This window comes from Athene cunicularia (assembly GCF_003259725.1).
Source record: "Athene cunicularia isolate RWA chromosome 18 unlocalized genomic scaffold, athCun1 chr18_part1, whole genome shotgun sequence".
NCBI classification, from domain to species: Eukaryota; Metazoa; Chordata; class Aves; order Strigiformes; family Strigidae; genus Athene; species Athene cunicularia.
The window spans coordinates 12135216-12140953 of NW_020799123.1; the positions used below are offsets into that span (position 1 = coordinate 12135216).

A 5738-nucleotide genomic window follows, 5' to 3' on the forward strand; every position below is an offset into this window, starting at 1 on the left:
GGGGCGGGGGGGGGGGATCGGGCCCTGCCATGACTAAACCCCCCACCCAGATGAACCCAACGAACCCCGCCGGGGAGCGTGAAAAGCCCCAGCTCCAGGACCAGGCACGTTCATCCCCGTGCAAGCACCCCTCGAGGGGGGGCAGGAGGCGTTTTTCTGGAGGGCAGTTGTAGCGTTCCCACCAGCCCTGCTATTTCTAGACATGCCCCCATTTAAATCCCCAAGGGTCCCACCAAGGCCGCCCCCACCCCAGGGGGACACAGGATGCCTGGGGGGCGGTCGCGCTGCAGCTCCGCAACACGACGATGCTTGGAGACCCCCACCCACTGGACACACCTTCCTGCACCCCCACCTCCCCATTAGGGCCAGCAAAAAACTGCCAACTGCACAAGGGCTTTCCTCCCCCCGCACCCCCCAGAAACACGTCCCCGTGAGCAATCCTCAACCGCAGCCGCTCGCAGCCTCCGTCCCACCCATGTGCAGGAGCCGCAGCTCAGCCTCTTGCTCCAGATCCCACCGAGCTGCCCCAGGGCCGGCTACTTTGCCTCATCACCGTGATGCCAACGATGTCCCTTTGTGCCACCCTCCCTCACCACTGCGGGCAGAGGAGGGGGAACGGCGGCCAGGGAGGCAGAGGGAAAATTCCCGATTCCATCACAGCTGGAAGGCAAGTCTCCCATTGCTGCAGGGATTTAATCTACATTTCCCTGGGATGGATTAGCCTTTGACTACTCCATTAATTTTTACTGAGGTTCGCTGGGCAATTTTTACTAGGGTTTGTTCAGCGGGAGGGAGCGGGCTGGCTGGGCCATCCAGATGCTGCACGCTGCCTACCCAGCCGGGAAATTGTAACCGCGCCAACAGACCTGGGAAACAAAGCATCTCCCGCAGGAATCTGCCCACATCTGGGGCCCTGGCAAAGCCCAGAGCTCGCTCTTGGGCAAGTGGGGGCTGAACCGCAGCCGTGCCGTGCGAGGGGTCCCACGGCTGCTTCAAAAAGAGGGGGGGAGCGGTGGGATAACCACCCCCCGACAGCGCTTCGCCTCCCGCCAGAGGGGCAGAGGGTGCTCAGCGGGGCAGCACCAGCCTCTTGCTCTGCCCAGGGCCCGAGGAAAAGACATTTGTGGGGCAAGACAAGGCGTCGGAGACACCATCGCTCTCGGCAACAAGCAGAGAACAACGGTACTTCGACTCCAGCGCGCGGTTCTCAGCACTGCTGGAAGCAATGCTACGCAACGCTATTTTTTTAATTTTTTTTTTTTTTTTTTTTTCCAATTAGAAATTCAGCCCAGAGTTCAGCAGCTCCAGCGGCTACCACGGACCCCAGCGTGCTTCCCAATTAACCAGCACAGCCACCCCGGCCCCCCCCTCCCCTTGCCCCTCGCCGATTACGGAACGCCATGCGAGCCCGTTACATAAACCTAATTAGCAGGGCTCCACTTTCAGCATGGCAAATGGCTACGCTAATCCGGGATTTGTTCTCCTAGAAACTAATTTAATCACACAGTGCCAGCCAGGCTGTTCACGTGGCCGAGGGCGAGAGCAAACCCAAAATCTCTGCCCCCAGTAATGAGCCATTATAGGTAAGCCAGCCTCGCACGCTGCCCTCCTGCACTGCAGCAGAGCAACACACACTTGGGGACCTTAATCCTGTACAACAGCCCCAGACAGAACCGACTACTTAAAAAAAAAAGAAGTAAAAAAAGTAAAATCTAAGAGAGATTTGGAGAAAAAGGCCAGGATGTGATTAGACCTGCAGCCTGCCCCAGCGCTGCTCACGTCGGTGAGCAAGAACCCAGGCTCCAACGGCTCCTGCTTGGGACAGTGATGAGGTCACGGCCACCTCGGATGTCAAGTTGTCACCTCGGATGTCAAGTTGCCACCTCATCCCCAAACAAGCAGCACCTCCGCTCCTTGCTGGTGCATTAAAGCAACCAAATTGTCACCAGCTGAGACACCGCCAGGCTCCCTGCAGGGGGGTGAGGGGGGATGAGCCTGGGCACCCTCAGGGGTTACCACGATGCCCGGCCGCTGCGGCGACACCAGCCTAAGCAAGGCTGGGCTTTGCCTCTTTACCACGATGGCACTGCTCAGCCGTAGAAGCATCCTTCAAAACTCCTTCCAAACAAGCCTGTGGTATATGAAAGGGAAATTAATGCGCTGCCAACTGCAGCAGAAGCCGCTCATTTAAACTAATCTTAATTAGTTATCTCCAGGATAACCCAACATCAACAGCAGGCTTCCCCAGGCACTAGAAGATACCACCAGCGTACGGTAATCCTATCACTCCTCAAGCTCGGTGCGTTCTGAAAATCATGAGACAGGTTTAAAATTTAAAAAAAAAATAAAAAATCCAGAGATTTGAACGTGTAGAAAATGTTGTTTACATTCCCTTTTATTTGCTTTCTGGCTTTTGAAACTTCGGGGTTGTGTTTTCAAATTTGACTTTACAAAGAGAAGAGCTATAAAGTTACCTAATTAAAAAAAAAAAAAAGTGAGATTACAGCGCACTCACACCACACCAAGATCCCATGTTTTAAGAAAAAAAAAACTGAAATATTTCCAAACCACTAATAAGCACGAAGTTCCAGAAATTGCCATCGCTGCGGTGCTCGCAGCTCTGGCTCGGAGAGGTGCAGGGTACAGGGACCCTGTGGGACAGGACACCCCTGAGCAGCGACATCTGCTCAGAAGCATCCCTGAACTTGCCTCAAAGTTGCTGTGAAAGCCGGAGAGGAAGATGCACCACATGAAGCCAACACTGAACTATTTTTAATATTAAGTTTCACGAGCACCAGAGGACGCGGTACCTACGACAGCAGGGGCCTGGCCTCTGTCACCCCCGAGCCTGCCAGCACCGAGACCTCATCCGACATGAAAGGGGAGTGAACACCTGCATTTTCTGAGACACAGACCCGTCCTGCCCAAGGCACTTCAGCCACGGGCCGGGCTGGTCCCTACACGCATCGTCCCCGAGTGCGGGCGCAGCGATGCCTCCGTCCCGCCTCGAGCAGCGCTGGGGACCAGGCTCAGGGTCTACCTGCACCTCACAGCCCCAAGGCACAGCCCGGCCGCCTGTTGAGGAAGACTTCTGCCGTCTCTTGGGGGTTAAAAAAAAGCCCTTCGCTCCCTCCTTCTCCTTCCTCCCCCCGCCGAGGGACTTCTGAGCCACGGAGCGCAGGGTCTTTGGCAGCCCGGTCACGGAGCAGCTTCCAGGGTGCTGGGCCAACACCCACCGTGTTTAATTTCCTCCTCTCATTCCTCTGTAGTGTCTATTGAGCCGCCCTGAAGGAGAGCCTTTGAGCCAGCTCAAGAGGTAACGCAGGCTTCAGGAAGGGAAGACAAAAGGGAGCCCGTACAGTCAGCAACTTCGGTTCTAGGGGAGCTGGGGGGGCTGCCGGAGCCCTTTGCAGGTACCAAACGGCTGAGAGAGGTTGGGGAAAACAGAGGAACTGCTGGTGGGGCTTCTGCCCACAGGGCTGGTGGGATGCTGGGGGGTCGGATACCCCAAGTCAGGTTTTCAGCCCCCAGCACCCACGGAGCTGCCGCTCCCGCATTCTCAGGGCATTAATCTTACCAGGAGCAGAGCTGCGAGAGCAAAGCCCCTCTCCCCAGGCTCCCAAACACCATGCACATCGTCACAGGCTTATCATCTCCCGGGAGGAGGACGCGGGCTGGTTAACCTCTGAATTCCTAGCGGAAGGGCTAAGGGAAAGCGGGGTCCTCGCTTTGCTCCATCAGCCATGTGGCTCCTTTTGCAACTGGAGAGAAGGACTCTCAGAGGCATCAAGGAGAGCCCCAAAGACAGCTCTGGCAGCACAGGCTTGGCAACATGGCATAGAAATAGGCTTTAACTGAAGAAAATTAAGAGCTGGGGAGAGATGGGTGGTCTTGGTGACAGCAGAGGCAAATAGAGCCCATCCAGCACCGCCTTCGATTTGTCCTTCAGCATCCAGCACCGGGGCAAACGCCTCCGCAGCAGATCCAGCATCGCCCTGTCCCAGGATCCAGCCCAAGGGCTGGGCCAGGCCCAGCCCCAGCCGAGAGCCAGGTCTGCACCGGAGGAAAGTCTCCGGGGGGAGCCCAGCTCCTTGCACTGAGCCCGATCAGAGCCCAGCCCGAAGCGGAGCGGGGCCAGGCTGGGGGGCCCGGCTACGTGATGGGTTTCACAGGGCACCAGCTCAGTATTTTACTGTTTACACTCTTTTCTCCAGCCAAGTGTAAACGTTTTTTTTCCCTCGACTGTGGAAAGGTGAAGCAAGGACATCTGCAGCCAAGCAGCATCCAGACTTCGAGAGCTCTGGCAGCAGCATTCGGTTCTGCAGCGATTTTAATTTATAACCGCACGCATGGTAACCTTGGAGAAACGCAGGAACTGGACTCCTAATCCCTCAAATTAAAGAGCATCCAGAAATCATAATTTGGGAGTTTTCTTCCTTCTGAGCTTTCCACTAGAGGACTTTGTTTCTAGCTTAAGAAAGTTGGCTTTCACACACAGCCTTAAGTAAGTATTAAATCCAGCACTGACATACGGCTCATCACCCCACAGGATCCCAAAGCCCTCTGCAAGGGAAACTCCACCTCCTGGGCAGACCGTGTGGACCAAGCTGTGAGCTCCTGGGATTCAGAATCTGACTTGTCTGTTCGCTCAGAAGTAGTAGCAGGTCTATAAACCTCCTCAAGCTGCCCAAGCATGAGGCTCTCCATCACCCAGACATTTAAAACGGAGCCACAGGCACCCAAACCAGCGCTGCAAGGCGGCCAGGCCTGGGCAGAGCAGCCGTGCCACCAGCCCCCCGCCTTCCCTGAAGGAGTTGTCACCCCGTAGCACAGCGAACAAGCAATAACCCGAGCTGGGGTTTGTGTGCCGGCTAGGTGACAGCTGTAGCCCATCACCACCGGCCTCCCCAGGAGCGCCCCAGATGGGGCAGCTCGCTTGCACCTCCGCTTTAGCTTAAACCCTAGCAAATGCTTGAGCGCGACAGTAAAAAAAAAAAACAAAAAACCACAAAACAGGATGGGCTTTCAGGCTGAGGGGGTCTTTGGGAAATTTTTTCCTCCCCAGCATCCATCCACGGGGCAGAGGAAGGTAAGCTGGGCTCTCCCGGCACACACACCACGTGCTCGAACGCACCCCGAGGGATTAAGGATGGCTCCGGCGAGGGCGCCTCGGCTGCGAGAGCCCCGTCGCCGTTTCAGGAAGGAAGGGGCTGGCCCGTGGCTCCAGCACTCGGGGCACTGGGCAGGTGGGACAGGCAGAGCCAGCCCATGTGCTGGCCGTGGGACCGTTTCACATGGGTGGAGGAAGCACCAACCTTCACCACCCAGCAGAGATCGTTCAACTGCTCCAGCTGGACCCAGCTTGACTACTCCAAGCCCAGCACACAGCTCCAGGACACTCAGCAGAGCCCAGGACCCCCCGACCCTGCCCGTGATGAACATTTGGTCTCTGTTTCCTCCATCCAGAACCAGCTGCTGTCTGCGCTCAGCCTGCTGCGGGCTGGGGGACAGTGGGGACGCCAACTCTTGGCCAGTTCTGTCCTAGACTTGGGTGAGCAGCCAGCAACAGCCTCAAGCTTCAGCAAAAATATTAAAAATTCAAACAGCAGCTTAGAACAAGCAAGGAACAAAAATATAAAGAGGGCAATATAAGAACTGGAGCCTCCTTTCACGGCGAGACCTTTCCTTTGGCACTGAACCGATCGGGCCACAGCAGAAACACATCCCGATGCTCCAGC

General features: G+C 56.4%; 1 long non-coding RNA gene across 1 annotated transcript in view; it reads left to right on the forward strand.

The window, feature by feature from the left end:
- Positions 1 to 3553, forward strand: part of LOC113486898 — a 27446-nt gene extending 23893 nt beyond the window's left edge. Inside the window, exons 2-3 of the long non-coding RNA XR_003399678.1 lie at positions 2939 to 2953; positions 3543 to 3553. This is a non-coding gene — a long non-coding RNA (uncharacterized LOC113486898). The remainder of the gene's footprint in view (positions 1 to 2938; positions 2954 to 3542) is intronic.
- The last annotated feature ends 2185 nt before the right edge of the window (positions 3554 to 5738 follow it).